Below are 19969 nucleotides of genomic sequence, written 5' to 3' on the forward strand. Positions count from 1 at the left end.
AACTTTTTTTCTTTTTCCATTTCCAGACCCAGCTTGGAGATTTCCTGATGTAATGCCTCTCCAAGAGTTAACAAGATGCAAACCCCGCTTAGATGTTTTCCAGATTGCCAAGGTCAGATAAACGGTTGCAACCTGAAATTGACTCTTTTATTTGGAAGTAAATCCTACTGAGATCCTTTAGACTGCCGTATATTTCAGCATCAGGCTACAGTAAAACAAAGCTACTGTAAAGCAGGTTAATTGAACTTCTAGGAAAGCCGCTGTTCAGGGAAGCACAGCTGCATTCAGGCCGGGAGGGTTACAAGTTGAGCCTCATTGAGATTAGCTCAATAAATAGGGGAATATTAAAGAAGCTGCTTCCCCCTGATCTAAAGAGCATGGAAAAATGCTCTCAAAGGGGAATTTGTTAGTATGCTGACCTCGGTCTTTCCAAAGTTTTTTTTTTTTTTTTTTGCAAGTTAGCAACTCCAAACTTTTACCAAGACTTCACAGGAAATGATAGAACCTCTCTAACCTGTTCTGGTGAGGCTACATTTGGAAGATTGTGTCCAATTTTAGCCACCACAATTTTTTTTAAAAAAGACGCTGAGGCTCTAGAAAGTTTGAATAACAGAATAACAGAGTTGGAAGCAGGGGTGAAATGCTCCCGGTTCGGACCGGCTCGGGCAAGTAGATAGCGATGGTTGTGGTCAGTTCAGAGAACCGGTAGCAAAAATCCCTCCCCCCCCACAGCCTCCAGCTTGCTTACCTTAGCTGCTGGTTGCAACGTCATCCTTGTTTCACTTTCTCCCTGCAATCCATTGCAATCCATTGCATCAGCAAGCAACTGAATCTCCCTGCCTGCAATCAAGCTCATCGGTGAGCAGCTCTATCTGCCTGCTTTGCTGGCTGAGGAATTCTGGGAGTTGAAGTCCACAAGTCTTAAAGTTGCCAAGGTTGGAGACCCCTGTTCTATTGGGTAAGTTTTTTTTTCTCCTTTGGGAGCTTTAAAAAAAAAAAGTTAATTGGGTTTTTTTTTAGTTGTTCTTTTTTTAGACCTAGCCATTTAAAGTTTAGGAAGTTTTAAATTTAGCTGCTTTTATATAAAAATAAAAATAAAATAAAATAAAATAATATTTGTGCAGCTTTCTGAGATTTTGTGTGTTTCTGTAGTGTTTCACTCTAACTACACAAACACTGTTCATGGAAAACAAACAAACAAACAAGAAAGTCTATGTAGTTGTCTTTTAGAAAAGCATCTTTGGGACAACCAGAGAGAATCTCTATCGATATCTCAGCTCACATCTTTAACCTAATTCAGTACCAAAGGTGTTTTTTCAAAAGACAACTGGACTTTCTTTGTTTTTCTTTGAAGATGTTTCGGTTCTCATCCAAGAAGCTTCTTCAGTTCTTTCGAAGGATGTTCATCCCAAACTGCATAGCTACATGTCTATGGAGGTTCTCTCCTTGAATAGTTTCCATCCATTGCTTCTTGTCCTGCCCTCAGGAGCTTTGGAGAATAACTTGACCCCCTCTTTGTAGAAAGAGCTTGGTCTATTTTGTAGGTGAGAATTGAGGTTGAGCTTTAGCTCTCCCAGTCTTGTGAAAGCCTACTCATCTCGACTCTGAACATGGGAGTTGGTTCAGGAGGTGAGGGGAGAGATGGACAATGACCGAAGAGTAGTTGGCAACCAGCTGGTTGTCTGTAGGGCACCTAAATGAAAGTTCTTCTGTTATGTGCAGATTTCTTTGAGAAGGTGTGGCTGGAAAGCAGTGGTGAAATGTAAAATTTGTTACTACTGGTTCTGTGGGCGTGGCTTGGTGGGGATAATGTTACTGCGTGGGCATGACCAACTTTTTTTGTTTTCTTTTAAAAGCATTTTTTCTACAACCTCATCGGCTGAAGAGGTTGTAAAAAAATGCTTTTAAAAGGCTCTGAGGATCCCAGCTGAGTTGCCTGATCGTCAGAGGCTTTTGTTTTCTTTTAAAAGCACTTTTTCTACAACCTCATCGGCTGAAGAGGTTGTAAAAAAATGCTTTTAAAAGGCTCTGAGGATCCCAGCTGAGTTGCCTGATCGTCAGAGGCTTTTGTTTTCTTTTAAAAGCACTTTTTCTACAACCTCATCGGCTGAAGAGGTTGTAAAAAAATGCTTTTAAAAGGCTCTGAGGATCCCAGCTGAGTTGCCTGATCGTCAGAGGCTTTTGTTTTCTTTTAAAAGCACTTTTTCTACAACCTCATCGGCTGAAGAGGTTGTAAAAAAATGCTTTTAAAAGGCTCCGAGGATCCCAGCTGAGTTGCCTGATCGTCAGAGGCTTTTGTTTTCTTTTAAAAGCACTTTTTCTACAACCTCATCGGCTGAAGAGGTTGTAAAAAAAGGCTTTTAAAAGGCTCCGAGGATCCCAGCTGACTTGCCTGATCGTCAGAGGCTTTTGTTTTCTTTTAAAAGCACTTTTTCTACAACCTCTTTGGCGGAAGAGGTTGTAGAAAAAATGATTTTAAAAGTAAAAAAAAAAAAGCTTCTGATGATCGTGCGGCTCAGCTGGGCATGGGCGGAGGGGAGGGATTTTTCCTACCAGTTCTCCGAACCATCCATCGCCATCGCTACTGGATCGGGCGATTCGGTCCGAACCGGGAGCATTTCACCCCTGCTGGAAAGGATAACAGAATAACAGAATTGGAAGGGACCTTGGAGATCTAGTCCAACCCAAGGCCAAGCAAGAGACCCTATACCAGTTGGCAAACCTTTTTTGGTGCATGTGGGGGGGAGCGCCAGAAACCGGAAGAGCTTCCGGTTTCCGGCATGTGCATGTACATGCACGCCAATCAGCTGGTCTTCCAGTTTCTGGCACGCATGCATGCGTGAAGTCCAGCTGCCAGCACGCATCCGCACGCTGGAAACTGGAAGCTCAGCTTCCCAGTGCACGCATGCATTCCAGGTAGCTGCTCTTCTGACTTCTGATGCTCCCGTGTACAGGAAGTCATGTGCGCCGGAACCCAGATAAGCAACGGGTGATGGCTGGCGTGCCCGGAGAGATGGCTCTGTGCGCCACTTTAGGTTCGCCATCACTGCCCTATACCATTTCAGACAAATAGTTGTCCATTTCTTTTTAAAAATGAAGCACCCACAACTTCTGGAGGGAAACCACTGATTGATTGTTATGTCAAAAATTTTCTCTTTAGTTCCAGGTTGCTTCTGTCCTTGATGAGTTTCCACCCATGGCTTCCTGTCCTGTCTTCAGGTGCTTTGGAGAATAGCTTGACTCCCTCTTCTTTGTGGCAGCCCTTCTGTTCTGCCCCAGCTCCGGATTTCCGAGGATATTGACACACACCAATGGTCCTTATCAAATTTAGGAGCCTGGATAGCTCAACAGACAGAAGCACTGTAATTTAACACCAGCTGTCTGCAATTAAAGTAAGATCGAATCTCTCCAAGGCTCAAGGTTGACTCAGCCTTCCATCCTTTCTAAGGTAGGTAAATTGAGGACCCAATTTGTGGGGGCAATAAGCTGACTTTGTATAAATATACAAAAGTATGAAGGCTATTGCTTAACGCACTGTAAGCCGCCCTGAGTCTCCGGAGAAGGGCGCCATATAAATCAAGTTAAAAAAAAATTATTAAGTAGCAAGAATAAACAAGACTGGCAAAGGTTGGCAACCAGCCCAGAAAACAAGTTATGATAAACCAAAATACTCTGAATATAATACGAGTTGTTTCCAGCAAGAACGCACTAGCTGTGTGCGACTTAAATAGGCTAAGGGAGTGGCCAATTATCCTCAAGCCTTACTCTCGAGGAGACCTCGTCCTCCTGAGTAGCCACTCCTGCCTTTTGGCAGCCCTGCGTGCCCGAGCATTGAGGAGAGGCTCCTCCACTTCACTCTCTCCACTGGAAGGAGCCTCTGGAGGTTCTGAAGGCCCTGGCTGAGTCTCTGCCTCTGGCACCACATCCTCTTCAGCCTCCTCGCTGTCTGACACGAGCGCTGGCTGTGCAGGCTGCTGGCGTGACACCACACCAGCCTCTTCTTCATCGGGATCAGCCACAATCTGCGCAGGCCGCTGGCGGGCCACAACACCTTCAAATATTGGAACATGGCTATCATGTCTCCCCTAGTCCTTCTTTTCATTACACTAGACATATCCAATTCCTGCAACTGTTCTTCATATGTTTTAGCCTTCAGTCCCCTAATCCTCTTTGTTGCTCTTCTCTGCACTCTTTCTAGAGTGCAACATCTTCATTACATTTTGGCAACCAAAACTGGATGCAGTATTCCAAGAGTGGAGAAGTAGAGTCATGAAGGAACAGGAACAAAATTGGAATGGGCAAAATTTGCTACTGTAAAAGACAGAGTAAAATGTATTTGTGGAAGCTCAGTTTGACATCTACATAATTCAGCCTTCTCATACTGAAAATTGCTGGCTACTGCTATTAAACGCCTACTCTGCCTGCAATAAGATCTTCCTTATCCACGATTTAATTAGGGATGAGAGAGCTGGCTTGCCTTGCATGACTAAAACAGGTGTGGACAGAGAAGGATGGAGTTTATTTATGTAAAGCTTGAAGTGATTCCTTGAACTTGAACATTTCAAGTCTGCAAGCCCAACAATTTCCAGTTGGAATCCAACATTAATCAGCAACTAGAAATTAACATTCACACCTCCCTTTAAATCTTGCGGCTTTAGGAGTTACCTTGGTTACCAGTTGACTGATGGATGCAAATCAAGGTGCTAGTTAGTACCTATAAGAGCCTATGTGGCTCTGAATCTGGTTATCTGAGTGACCTGCCTATCCTGCTAGATCTAAGAGGATCAATTCCATCCATCCAGGTCTTGTCCCTATGCGATTGTCATCTGAAAGGGCTTTGTAGTGGGTATTCTCAGGAGCTACCTGCTTTCTTTGGGAGGAGGAGGAGGAGAAAGAGATGGGAGGAGGAGGAGGAGGAGGAGAAGAGGAGGAGGAGGAAGTGGGAGAGGAGGAAGGAGGAAGAGGAGGGAGGAGGAGAAGGGAGGAGGAGAAGGAGGAAGAGGAGGAAGAGGAACAGAAGGAGGAGGAGGAAAAGGAAGAGGAAGAGGAAGAAGAGGAGGAGGAGGAGGAGGAGGAAGTGGGAGAGGAGGAAGGAGGAAGAGGAGGGAGGAGGAGAAGGGAGGAGGAGAAGGAGGAAGAGGGAGGAGGAGGAGGAAGAGGAACAGAGGGAGGAGGAGGAAAAGGAAGAGGAAGAGGAAGAAGAAGAGGAGGAGGAGGAGGAGGAGAACATACTTGGAACAGTGGTGGAATGCTGCTGGTTTAACAACTGGTTCGGTGAGCGTGTGCTTTGTGTGCACACGTGCTTAAAAGGAATTGCACACAGTGCTGAAAATGGAGGATTTAGAAGCTCAGCTGCTTATCTTCCAAGTCAGGAATGGTAAGTAGAGCAGCGAGGGGTGTGTGTGAATCAGTTGTGCCGCATGATTGAGATGAGCTAGAAAGCAGGAAATGAAGGACAGGATAGAGCAGGGACAGGTGGTGGTGGGGCAACTGATCGTCGGAGCTACCGGTTCACCTGAATTGGTCCAAACCGGCTGAATACCACCTTTGACTTGGAAGAAGAAACTTGCAAAAAAGAACTTTCGTCCACTCTGAAGCTGACCTGGCCGAAGCCATTTTGAAGCTTCAGTGTTGCTACGCTGGAGAGATAGGGAGGGGGAAATAGAGATAGCTGGGGTTTTGTAGCCAAAACAAAATACTTTCTCCTGGGAACCAAGGACACTCCCATAGGTAGCCGGAGAGGAGTGACATTACCAGGCAACTGGATTGGACCATGTGACTGATCGTTTGTGCAAGGGGAAAAAACTTTTACTTTTAATTAAGTGAAAACTGTGGGAACCCTCAAAGTCAGTTTTCACCAGAACTGTACCAATATGATATATCCAATAAAACTATTCTTTGAGGAATTTACTTGCCTCGGAGTTTTGTTTCCTATGGAATTATTACTTAGAACCCTGACACTTTCATTCAGTTTAGCACACATCTAGTCAATCAAAGGGTTAAGTTTAGGGTTCATGACCCAACAAATTAACCTCATCAGTGATAGAAGGCAGTGGGCTTTACTCCAGTGGTGAAATTCAATTTTTTTTACTACCGGTTCTGTGGGTGTCGTGTGGCTTGGTGGGCGTGGCAAGGGAAGGATGCAAAATCTCCATTCCCATCCCACTCCTGGGGGAAGGATAATGCAAAATCCCCATTCCCTCCTCACTCCTGGGGGAAGGATATTGCAAAAATCTCCATTCCCACCCCACTCTGGGGCCAGCCAGAGGTGGTATTTGCCGGTTCTGTGAACTACTCAAAATTTCCACTACCGGTTCTCCAGAACCTGTCAGAATCTGCTGAATTTCACCCCTGCTTTACTCTCTGTTTACTGTATATACATATGGCTGTCCTGCCATTGTTGGTGTTGGGAGTGTTCTTGGTGGTTCCTTGATTAAGCTGTTGTTTGCTGTTTGATTGTTTTAATTGATTTACGATTGAATTGATCATGAATATAAACTATGGATCTCCAAGATGAGATGATGAGTTTCCCTTGTGTTTAGGTAAAGCTGAGTAGAAATCCTCAGCTACCGTTCGTAGTCCAGTTGAGTAGGTATAGGGCTAGGAGATGATGCCAAGTATATTCATCTCTGCCACCTTCTGATTTTTACACTCATACCTCCATGGAAGTGTGGAAAAACAACACCTTACTCTAATGTTGCAATCCATCTAAGCCTTGGTTTAGATCAATAACGCAAGCATGTACTGGAGCACAAACACAGACATGTCACTGGAAGGGGGAAAAAATCACAAAACTATGTCTTACTTATTTCGGTCATGTCAAGCAAGGGAATTCACTGGAGAAAGCAATTATATTGGGAAGATTTAGTGGTAAGGAGAAACCAGGCCACCAATGAACACGATGGCTGGACACCATCAAAGATGACACCAGCCAGAGTATAGAACCATGATGGCGAACCTATGGCACATGTGCCACAGATGTCACATGGAGCCATATCTGTGGGCACGCGAGCATTGCCTTAGCTCAGCTGCAGCGTGCATGTGCTGCAGGCCAGCTGATTTTTGGGCCTTTTGGGCCCACCAGAAGTCAGGAAATGGACCATTTCTGACCTCCAGAGGGCTCCGGGGGGGTGGGGGGAGGCTGTTTTTGCCCTCCCCAGGCTCCAAGAAAGCCTCTGGAGCCTTGGGAGGGCGAAAAAAGGATCTACCCGGCCCACTAGTAACCTTTTTGCCGTCGCGTGCCAAAGCGGGGGGAGTGTGGAGGGGTCACATGCGCATGCACGAGGGGGTGGGGCGCAGGGGGGCATTCAATTATGGGTGTGGGCATGCTTGCACACAACCCCCCCCCCCGTGCTCCCCCCGCTTTTGGCACGCGACGTCAAAAAGGTTAGCCATCACTGGTATAGAACAACTCAAAGAAACAATGTGTAAAGTCCAGCCTCTCCTCCTCATTCAAGAAAGTAAAGACTTTGACATTTCAAAAGGAACCTTTTATTGAACTGGAGCGATAGCAAAGCAAAAGAAAAGCAGACTCTGAATTCCCTCAGGCAATACAGTTAGGATAAAGGAATTAGAAACCCCTCCCTTCAGTTCCACTGTGGATTCAGCCAATCCACAGGTGTGAAGATGTTTGTAATGGCCATTCTGAGAACTTGATAAGGGAACTTTTTCAGGGTCATCCTTTGCAGGCTTTCGAAGTGATACAACCCACATGGGCCTCCCTCCCCTTACATTCCCCAAAAGATGAGAAAATCTCAGGGTGCCTTGATACCAGGATAAAGGTTATAAACCAATAGAGTACCAGGCTGTGAAGAATATAAGGAAGAAAGTAATAAATTATATAATATATGCAGAGATCCCACTTCCCCTGAAGAATGGCAGCATCACAATAGGGATCTGACACTTTTTTTTTTTTGCTTTAATTTATATGCCGCCCTTCTCCGGAGACTCAGGGCGGCTTACAATGCGTTAAGCAATAGCCTTCATACTTTTGTATATTTTATACAAAGTCAGCTTATTGCCCCCACAATCTGGGTCCTCATTTCACCTACCTTAGAAAGGATGGAAGGCTGAGTCGACCTTGAGCCTGGTGAGATTTGAACTTGCAGTAATTGCAAACAGCAGATGTTAATAACAGTGCTTTAGTCCACTGTACTACAGGCTCTTTTATGCAATGCAAGATTGGAAGACGTGGAGTGACTTGGCTCATAGGATCACTAAGAATCAAACACAGCTGAAGGGATAACATTTTTATTTTATTTATTTTATTATTCATATTTCTATGCTGCCCACTCTCCGAGGACTCTGGGCGGCTTACACCAAAGACAGTGTACTAAATAGCATATTGCCCCCAACAATCTGGGTCCTCATTTTACCCACCTGGGAAGGACGGAAGGCTGAGTCAACCTTGAGCCGGTGAGATTTGATCCACTGATCTGCTGAACTAGCAGTCAGCTGAAGTAGCTGCAGTACTGCACCCTAACCACTGCGCCACCTCAGCTCTGATAACATCTTCTTCATCTTCATCTTCATCCATCTTCATCATCATCATCATCATCATCATCATCATCATCATCATCATCATCATGGCTTATGTCTTTCCAAATTCAAATTTTTAACTTCGAATTCCATATCTCAGAGATAAAGAGCTGACATTCGGCTGCATCACAACCAGAACATGAAAAATATAACCAGAGTCACAATTCCCCAGTGCAATTCCTCCATCCACCCCCTCCTGTTAATTGAAACTTTTTGCCTACTTTATTGAACAATAAAAATGACAGGAAGTATTCCCAGGTGTCCTTCAGTCTTAAAAAAAAAAAAGAGGGGGGGAGGGAAACGGATAACGGGGTCCCGGCAAAGGTGACATAAATTAATGTGCTGAGCCCAGCTATCAAACATTTTGATATGTGAATTGCCTGATATTTCTATAATGCCGTCTTATGATTGGAAATGTTATCGCTTCCATTGAATCAATAGGAAATGTTAAAGCTCGGCAGAACCCCAATTACAAAATAAAGCTCCAAGGTTAACATCTGGGACTGGCAGAGATAGAAACAATTTCTATTGTCATAGCTTTCTGACAAGTAAATGTCAGAAACATAACACCTTCCACCGAGCTTTGTGAAAAGCACATGTAAAAGAGTGATTGCGAGGCAGTCCCAAGTCAAATCACCTGTCAGCCTTGGTTTGACGTAGAATTACTTTTGTTTTATGCATCTATTAACCTTGAACTATCAGCATTTGTTTTAATGTTCTGCTCTGGAGTGACCTAAATATACTTCCTTAATGCACTTAACCGAAGCGGCAGTTAAAAATGGAAGCTGAAAAGAAGAGAGAGGCATGGACTGACGTTGTCCCAAACTGGCTGTCTCTTGAAGCCCAGTTCTGAATTAATTGAGTTCAGGGTCAATCCAGCTTATCGGAGATTCTCAATGGGTGGGCTTCCACTGGAGTCATTTGCGTAGCTTCTCTTTCGCTCCCTTTATCTCAAAGTCTATTATGAAGACAGGAAAGAAACATTGAAAGGCCTGCCTTTCAGGAGAATGAAGAAGCATTAAGGGCCTTCAAGTCCATCACCTGCAGTTCATCAATATTTGCATGTTTTCTCTCTGGCAAATTAGAAAGCTGCAGAAGTTTCTCCTTTTTCCATGAGCTTGTTCAGATCTACATTCCAGGGCTCTGGAATTCTGATTTATGAAAGAGACTTCCTGAAATCACTTATTATAGAGACTTTCAAATTTCTAGGTTCTATCATATCTCAAGACCTAAAATGGACACCAACATCAAAAATGTCATCAAAAAAGCACAACAAAGAATGTTCTTTCTGCGCCAACTCAGGAAGCTCAAACTGCCCAAAGAGCTCCTGATCCAGTTCTACAGAGGAAATATTGAGTCTGTCATCTGCACCTCTATAACTGTCCGGTTTGGCTCTGCAACCCAACAAGACAGACACAGACTTCAGAGGACAATTAGAACTGCAGAAAAAACAATGGCTACCAACCTGCCTTCCATTGAGGACCTGTATACTGCACGAGTCAAAAAGAGGGCTGTGAAAATATCTACAGACCCCTCGCATCCTGGACATAAATTGTTTCAACTCCTACTCTCAAAACACCATAGGGCACTGCACAGCAAAACAACTAGACACAAGAACAGTTTTTTTCCTGAACGCCATCACTCTGCTAAACAAATAAATCCCTCAATATACAAAAGTATGAAGGCTATTGCTTAACGCCTTGTAAGCTGCCCTGAGTCTCCGGAGAAGGGCGGCATATAAATCAAATAAAAAATAAAAATACTGTCAAACTATTCACTAAGGCTGCATTACTATTAGTCTTCTCATCGTTCCTATCACCCATCTCCTCCCACTTATGACTGTGTGACTGTAACTTTGTTGCTTGTATCCTTACGGTTTACATTGGTATTGATTGTTTCCTAGTATGATTTGATTGCTTATTTGTTCCCTATGACTATCATTAAGTGTTGTACCTTATGATTCTTGACGAATGTATCTTTTCTTTTATGTACACTGAGAGCATATGCACCAAAGACAAATTCCCTGTGTGTCCAATCACACTTGGCCAATAAACTATTCTATTCTATTCTATTCTATTCTATTCTATTCTATTCTATTCTATTCTATTCTATTCTATTCTATTCTATTCTATTCTATTCTATTCTATTCATGGCACTTTCCACTCTTGGTTCCATTCCTTTGTGCATTGATAAAATACGATGACAATTCCACTGTGCAGAAGTACAGTACATCAAGATTCAACTTGCGCAATGATTTATGGTGATGCTGAATCATGATGATGGTGATAGTGATGAAAACGACACTTAGTCTTTTAGTTTGCATGTTCCATCTTTCCTGATGGAAGAGACATCTACCTGGATCGTCATGCTTTTGACTGGGCAATTGCTTTCTTTCCCATAAAAAGTAGCAAGATTTTTTTTTTTAAGTATTCCTTTTGAATCCAGCAACTCCCATTCAAACAATGAGAAGAGGTAGCCTTCCAAATTTCTTTATTATTAATGATGAATAGATTCTACAGCTTATACAGGTAGCCCTCAACTCATAACCATTAGGTTGGCATAAAATCCCTTCCAGCCAGGGGTGAAATCTAAAATTTGTTACTACCGGTTCTGTGGGCGTGGCTTGGTGGTGGGCATGGCCAATTTTTTGTTCTTTTAAAACGATTTTTTCTACAACCTCTTCAGCGAAGAGGTTGTAAAAAAAAATGCTTTCAAAAGGCTCTGATGATCCCAGCTCAGTTGCCTGATTGGCAGAGGCTTTTTTTCTTTTAAACGCTCCATCCACACGTTCATGCGATGTCAAAAACTGTTGTGGCCTGTCAGCGGCCTGTGCAGTTAGTAGCTGATTCTGACAGCAAGGAGGCTGGTGTGGTGCTGTGCCAGCAGCCTGTGCAGCTGGCGCTCGAGTCAGACAATAAGGAGGCTGGAGAAGATGTGGTGCCAGAGGTGAGGATTCAGCCAGGGCCTTCAGAACCTCCAGAAGCTCCCATAAGTGAAGAGGAAGAAGAGGAGGAGCCTCTTCTCGATGCACGGGCGCGCAGAGCTGTCAAAAGGCAGGAGTGGCTCATCAGGAGGAGGTCTCCTCAAGAGTAAGGCTTGGGGCTGATTGGCCACTCCCCTAGCCTATTTAAGGAAAGATGATGACTGATGCAATTTGCAGGAAACAACTTCGTTCATATTCCTTCGCATCTTGATTCCAGAAACGTTTGATTCGGCTCTTGTTTCTCTCTTGACAGTTTTCCTGCAAATTGCTTCTCAGCATTCTGCCAAGCACAGTAAGTTTACGGTTATCTGAAATACTGTGCCTCAGAATTGAGTTATTATTCTTTGGATTCTTGTCAGCTGTTAATGAAGTTAAATTAACAGCCCTTGTTCAGAAAAGACTGATTTAAACTGTACTTGTGTTCGAACAACTACTAAGAAAGTTCACTAGTAGTCTTTAATTAGTAAACTAAGGTTTGTACAGACTTCGTGTGTGATGTGTTCTTTGGGATCTATAGCTGGGGCAGAACAAAAACACAGTGATATAGGACTGGATTGTTGCCACTACCGGTTTGCCAGAACCGGCTGAATACCACCTCTGTAAAGCACTATGAAGTGGTATATAAGTCTAAGTGCTATTGCTATTGCTGATAGATGCTGGACTAGAAAAGTGAATTATTAACCAAATGCATGCAGGACTAATGGAAAGAACTGTGGATTACATGCAATTGAAAGCATCTTGAGGCTTTAGAATAAAGAGAAAGACAATCGAAGTGAACTAAGTATTTATTTGGATAAAGATATCGGGGAAATTGGAGCAACAGTGAAATCCAGATCATTCATTAACAAAAGAAAACAATATTGCTCTGAAAACAAAATAGCCATTTCAATAAATTCCTGATACCGATTTAGAACACGTCATCTGGAAGGAAAAAAAAAACTGTCAAAAATAATTTCAAAATAACACTCTGAGACTCTGGAAAGAGTGCAAAAAAGAGCAACAAAGATGATTAGGGGACTGGATGCTAAAACATGTGAAGAATGGGTGCAGGAATTGAGTATGTCTAGATCAGGGGTGTCAAACTCACGTCATCATGGCTGCATCACATGACATATTGGGACTTTTTCCCCCTTCGCTAAACCAGGCATGGGTGTGGCCAGCAAATGACATATCCGGCCCACAGGCGGGGAGTTTGACAGGCCTTGTCTAGACTAATAAAAAGAAGGACTAGGGGGTGACATGATAGCAGTCTTCCAATATTTGAGGGGCTCCTAGAAAGGTGAGGGGGTCAACCTATTCTCTTTTTTAAAAAATTAAACTTTATTATTAAAAAAAAGGCATTTAAAAACATACAAGTTTCTCTCAACTGAGAAACAAATTTACATATACAGTACATAAACTTCACCTATTGACTAATTTCCATTATTCTATATAAATATATTTTGCGTATTATATGTACATATATACAGACATACAATAAAATATTCCATATTCTATCGCTCCGACAGTGCTGTTTTTTGTTATATTAATTTCTTCTAAATTTCATCTCCACCCATTTCCTTTCCTCTGGTTTATCCATTGGTACCATCTATTCCATGTTTCATAATATTTAGAGTCCTCCTTGTCCTGTAACTCTAAAGTTAATCTGTCCATTTCTGCGCATGTATATATTTTTTGTATTAATTCCTGGTCCGTTGGCAGTCGATCGCTTTTCCAAAATTGTGCTAGCGCTAATCTTGCCACCGTGATTACTCTAAAGGACCAGAAGGCAGGACAAGAAGCAATGGGTGGAAGCTAACCAAGGAGAGAAGCAACTTAGAACTAAGGAGAAATTTCCTGACAGTTAGAACAACTTGCCTCCAGAAATTGTGAATGCTCCAACACTGGAAGTTTTTAAGAAGATGTTGGATAACCATTTGTCTGAAGTGGTGTAGAGTTGCCTGCTTGAGCAGGGGGTTGGACTAGAACAGGGGTCTCCAACCTTGGCAACTTTACGGCTTGTGGACTACTGGCTGAGGAATTCTGGGAGTTGAAGTCCACAAGCCGTAAAGTTGCCAAGGTTGGAGACCCCTTGACTAGAAGACCTCCCAGGACTCTTCCAACTCTGTTAACAGCTTCTTGGAAAGCAAAAATATTCCTTTATCCAGAATGTCACAGAAATACAGGTTTATTATAAACTCCAAAGAAAACTGCAGGTCATCTCTGTCTCAATATAACATTCCTGCCTGATATCAAGGTTTGATTTATTGGTATAAGATTATACCTTTCAGATACAGTTAGAGCACACTGGATGAAAGAACTGAAAACAGAAGGGAAATAACTATGGATGTTCTTCTGCATTTTTCAAAAACCCAAATGAAAAAAATTCTACAAATCCACTTTCTCTAGCAGATGTCCTAGCTTCATGCCTCAACTCTGCTTGCATGCTAAATGTAACATGTATCTTCCAAAGTCAAGATGTGGTTAATATTTGGACTTTCATTACAGAATAACATTTAGAAAATTTTGATTGATTGTATGTATGTATGTATGTGTGTATGTATGTATGTATGTATCTGTCTGTCTGTCTGTCTTTCTCTGTCTGTCTATCTATTATCTATTATCTATATCTATCTATCTATCTATCTATCTATCTATCTATCTATCTATCTATCTATCTATCTATCTATCTATCTTCTATCATCTATCATCTATCTACCTACCTACCTATCATCTATCTATCTATCTATCTATCTATCTATCTATCTATCTATCTATCTATCTATCTATCTATCTATCTACCTACCTACCTACCTACCTACCTACCTACCTACCTATCATCTATCTATCTATCTATCTATCTATCTATCTATCTATCTATCTATCTATCTATCTATCTATCTATCTATCTATCATCTATCATCTATCTACCTACCTACCTACCTATCATCTATCTATCTATCTATCTATCTGTCTGTCTGTCTGTCTGTCTGTCTGTCTATCTATCTATCTATCTATCTATCTATCTATCATCTACCATCTACCTTCCTACCTATCATCTATCTACCTACCCACCGACCCATCCATCCATCCATCTATCTATCTATCTATCTACCCATCCACCGACCTACCTACCTATCTACTATACCTAACTAGTTATCTAGCTAGCTATTTCCATCAGTATGAAGCATGGGTGTAATCCAGCAGGTTCTGACAAGTTCTGGAGAACTGGTAGCAGAAATTTTGGGCAGTTCGGAGAACCAGCAAACACCACCTCTGGCTGGCCCCAGAGTGGGGTGGGAATGGAGATTTTGCAATATCCTTCCCCCAGGAGTGGGGAGGGAATGAGGATTTTGCAGTATCCTTCTCCTGCCACGCCTACCAAACCACACCCACCAAGCCACACCACACCACGCCCACCAAGCCACGCCCACAGAACCGGTAGTAAAAAAATTTGGATTTCACCACTGCTATGAAGTCTCATGGCTGCTCATATTTCCCAACCTGCAAAGCTCCTTTCTAATATTTTCCCCAAAGGGTCTTCAAAATATTGTTCCGAAAGTTGAAAAAGGCATTCCTGAAAATAATCTTGAACTTCTCCCTTCCTTTTCCTCAAGTGTGTCTATGCAATCCACAAAAATATTGAAAATATATATATATATAATTGCATACAACTCCAATTGTACTGTAGTAGGTGCCTTTTTCTTTTTACTATATCTTGCAGACAACCCTCTGCCCTCCTCTGAAATTCCACAAAAGCGTGGAAGTCACAGCAGATGCAGAAATCTTTACGAGATGGGAAGACAAGGCCCTTTGGTCTGTTGGAAAGCTTGGATTGTACCAAGGACAAGACAGTGAGCTGCTGTACTTTCCACCAACTCCCATCATAAAGATAAGCCTAAAGCATCACCAGAATAATTTCTAAAGCACCCTGAGGATCAAGTGAAAACAGCTGCAGCCTCTTTTATAGGAGAAGTAAAACTCCAGAAAATTGCAGCACAGCAGGACTCTTGTTTGTTTCCATTTGTTCTAAGATGCACATCTTTGCTTCCCCTAATACGTGTCTTTCTTGCAAACGAGTTCCTCTAATTGATGGTAGGTTTTCTCTTATTTTTGCCACAATATTTTCTGTGCCTTTTTAAAGAGAGAGAGAGAGAGAGAGAGAGAGAGAGAGAGAGAGAGAGAGAGAGGGAGGGAGGGAGGGAGGGAGGGAGGGAGGGAGGGAGGGGAGGATAGATAGATAGATAGATAGATAGATAGATAGATAGATAGATAGATAGATAGATAGATAGACAGACAGACAGACAGACAGACAGACAGACAGACAGACAGACACAAACAGACAAATGTTAGCGATAGATAGGTAGATAGATGATACACATGATGATAGGTAGGTAGGTAGGTAGGTAGGTAGGTAGGTAGGTAGGTAGGTAGATAGATAGATAGATAGATAGATAGATAGATAGATAGATAGATAGATAGATAGATAGATGGGATGGGATGGATGGATGGATGGATGGTTGGTTGGTTGGTTGAATGGATGGATGGATGGATGGATGGATGGATGGATGGATGGATGGATGATAGACAGAAAGAGGCAGACACAGACAGAGAAATGATAGAAATTGGTAGATAGATGATAGAGATGATGATAGCTTGATAGATAGAAAGAAAGATAGATAGATGATAGATGGATAGATAGATAGATAGATAGATAGATAGATAGATAGATAGATAGACAGACAGACAGACAGAGGCAGACACAGACAAATGTTAGAAATAGGTAGATGATAGAGATGATGATGATAGATAGATAGATAGATAGATAGATAGATAGATAGATAGATAGTAGACAGACAGAGGCAGACAAATGTTAGAAATAGGTAGATAAATGATCGAGATGATGATAGAAAGAAAGAAAGAAAGAAAGAAAGAAAGAAAGAAAGAAAGAAAGAAAGAAAGAAAGAAGGATGGATGGATGATAGATAGAGGGCAGACACAGACAGACAAATGTTAGAAATAGGTAGATGATAGAGATGATGGATAGATAGATAGATAGATAGATAGATAGATAGATAGATAGATAGATAGGATGGATGGATGGATGGATGGATGATAGACAGAAAGAGGCAGACACAGACAGAGAAATGTTAGAAATTGGTAGATAGATGATAGAGATGATGATAGCTTGATAGATAGAAAGAAAGAAAGAAAGAAAGAAAGATAGATAGATAGATAGATAGATAGATAGATAGATAGATAGATAGTAGACAGACAGAGGCAGACAAATGTTAGAAATAGGTAGATAAATGATCGAGATGATGATAGAAAGAAAGAAAGAAAGAAAGAAAGAAAGAAAGAAAGAAAGAAAGAAAGAAAGAAAGAAGGAAGGATGGATGGATGGATGGATGGATGGATGGATGATAGATAGAGGGCAGACACAGACAGACAAATGTTAGAAATAGGTAGATGATAGAGATGATAGATGGATAGATAGATAGATAGATAGATAGGTAGATAGATAGATAGGATGGCTGGATGGCTGGATGGATGGATGGATGGATGATAGACAGAAAGAGGCAGACACAGACAGAGAAATGTTAGAAATTGGTAGATAGATGATAGAGATGATGATACCTTGATAGATAGAAAGAAAGAAAGAAAGATAGATAGATAGATAGATAGATAGATAGATAGATAGATAGATAGATAGTAGACAGACAGAGGCAGACAAATGTTAGAAATAGGTAGATAGATGATCGAGATGATGATAGAAAGAAAGAAAGAAAGAAAGAAAGAAAGAAAGAAAGAAAGAAAGAAAGAAAGAAGGATGGATGGATGGATGATAGATAGAGGGCAGACACAGACAGACAAATGTTAGAAATAGGTAGATGATAGAGATGATAGATGGATAGATAGATAGATAGATAGATAGATAGATAGATAGATAGATAGATAGGAGAACCGAGAGAGAGAGAGATAGAAATAACAGCACCACAACATTCACAACATTCAAAAAGGTACATTCAAAGTCACTTTTCATTGTTGCTGGATAGGTTAAAAATGCAGAAAAACATCACTTAATGTAAACCGCACAAATTTATTCCCCGCCTTTAATATAGGATCGTAAACGCCGGTATGGCCGAGGAATTAGATAGTGCAGGTTTAGACGGAGCCGTGGCTGTCACAGTATAAAGCAATTTTCAGTTGCCATAAAAACAGGCACCACGAACAGCCATCAAATGTGTACTGGTAGATTTGTGTAACACCATAAATGTGGAGATTGAGTTAAACCAGCTTGGGTGTTTGTGCATGGACGGAATCTTAAGCTGGTTGAGTTTGCGCAGAGCATTAAGCCACTGGTACAAAGCGCTGGTACAAAGCAAGTTGAAATTAATCAAGTTTCACACATTATGCAAAAGCCGTTGACAAAAAGCTACCTTCTTTAAGCTTGGATGATGGAGATTCTCAGTCATCCAGGTCATGGCCATCCGAAAGCTGCTTTTTCAAAAGGCAATTGGACTTCCTTGTTTTTTTCCTATCCTACTCATCCAAGGAAATTTCAGTCAGAACTAAGGAAGCTTCTTGGATGAGAAGCGAAACCTCTTTCAAGAAAAACACAAGAAGGTCCAGTTGCCTTTTGAAAAAAGCACTTTTGGGGACTTCTTTAAGCTTGTGGTGCAAACACAACCGATTTCTTGCCCCCATCTAGGTGTTTCAGGTTTGCAGATTCTCCAAAGCGATGGGTCTCAAATGATATTTCAGGAATCTTCCTTTCAACAAATCTGCCATAAATCAATAGAATAGAATGGAATGGAATGGAATGGAATGGAATGGAATGGAATGGAATGGAATGGAGTAGAGTAGAGTAGAGTAGAGTAGAGTAGAGTAGAGTAGAGTAGAGTAGAGTAGAGTAGAGTAGAGTAGAGTAGAGTAGAGTAGAGTAGAGTAGAATAGGAGTTGGAAGGGACCCTGGAGGTCTTCTAGTCCAACCCCCTTCTCAAACAGGAAACCCTACACCATTTCAGACAAATCATTCTCCAATCTCTTCTTAAAAACTTCCAGTGTTGGAGTATTCACAACTTCTGGAGGCAAGTTGTTCCACTGATTAATTGTTCTGACTGTCAGGAAATTTCTCCTTAGTTCTAGGTTGCTTCTTCAGATTAAGGTTACTTCAGATTAACAGAGTTGGAAGGGACCTTGTAGGTCATCTAATCCAACCCCTCCTGCCCAAACAGATCCTACACCATTTTTGACAGATGGCAGTCCAGTCTCTTCTTGAAAGCTTCCAGTGATGAAGCTGCCACAACTTCTGAAGGCAACTTCTGTTCCATTGGTTGATTGCTCTCTCCTTGATTAGTTTCTATCCATTGCTTCTTGTCCTGCCTTCAGATGCTTTGGAGAATAGCTTGACTCCCTCTTCTTTGGGGCAGCCCCATAGATATTGGAAGACTGCTATCATGTCTCCCCTAGTCCTTCTTTTCATCAAAATAGACCTACCCAGTTCCAGCAACCATTCTTCATATGTTTTAGCTTCCAATCCCCTAATCCTCTTTGTTGCTCTTCTCTGCACTCTTTCTAGAGTCTCAACATCTTTTTTACATCGTGGTGACCAAAACTGAATGCAGTATTCCAAGTGTGGTTTTACCAAGGCTTTATAAAGTGGCATTAACACTTCCCGTCATCTTGACTTAACTTTTGGAAGCTCAATTTAATAAGTGCTTTTACTTTTTTTTTTTTTTTCATTTTAAGTCCCTGTTTACAAAGGACAGGAAAAAGAGTCACATTTGTTCGCTTTTCTCTCAAAAGACTTATTTTTACTTAACTTTTTTTTAATGCTGTCTTTAAAGTTTACATTTATATGTAAATGTTCCTTTACAGTCTTCATAGGATCTGAGAGTTAGGGTTAATCCCTAAACCTTCCATTCTACAGCTTGATCATCATTCTCCATACTTATAAGGTAAAGGTAAAGTTCCCCTTGCACATATGTGCTAGTCGTTCCCAACTCTAGGGGGCAGTGCTCATCTCCATTTCAAAGCCGAAGAGCCAGCGCTGTCCGAAGACGTCTCTGTGGTCATGTGGCCGGCATGACTAAACGCCAAAGGCGCACGGAACGCTGTTCCCTTCCCACCAAAGGTGGTCCCTATTTTTCTACTCGCCTTGTTTACCTGCTTTCGAACTGCTAGGTTGGCAGAAGCTGGGACAATAACGGGAGCTCACACCATTACACAGCACTAGGGATTCGAACCGTTGAACTGCCGACCTTTCGATCGACAAGCTCAGCATCTTAGCCACTGAGCCACCACATCCCTTTTTCTCCATACTTGCTCTTCTCTAAATATGTTCTGGCCAGAACAACCTTTTCTAAGATGTCTTATAATTGTATCAATTCTTCCAAACACTCTGAATTTTTGCTAACCTTCTACCCTACCATTCCCCCCCCCTTTTTTTTTCTTCTGATCATGTTA

The sequence above is a fragment of the Pantherophis guttatus genome, chromosome 2 (assembly GCF_059756535.1).
Source record: "Pantherophis guttatus breed Tessera chromosome 2, ASM5975653v1, whole genome shotgun sequence".
NCBI classification, from domain to species: Eukaryota; Metazoa; Chordata; class Lepidosauria; order Squamata; family Colubridae; genus Pantherophis; species Pantherophis guttatus.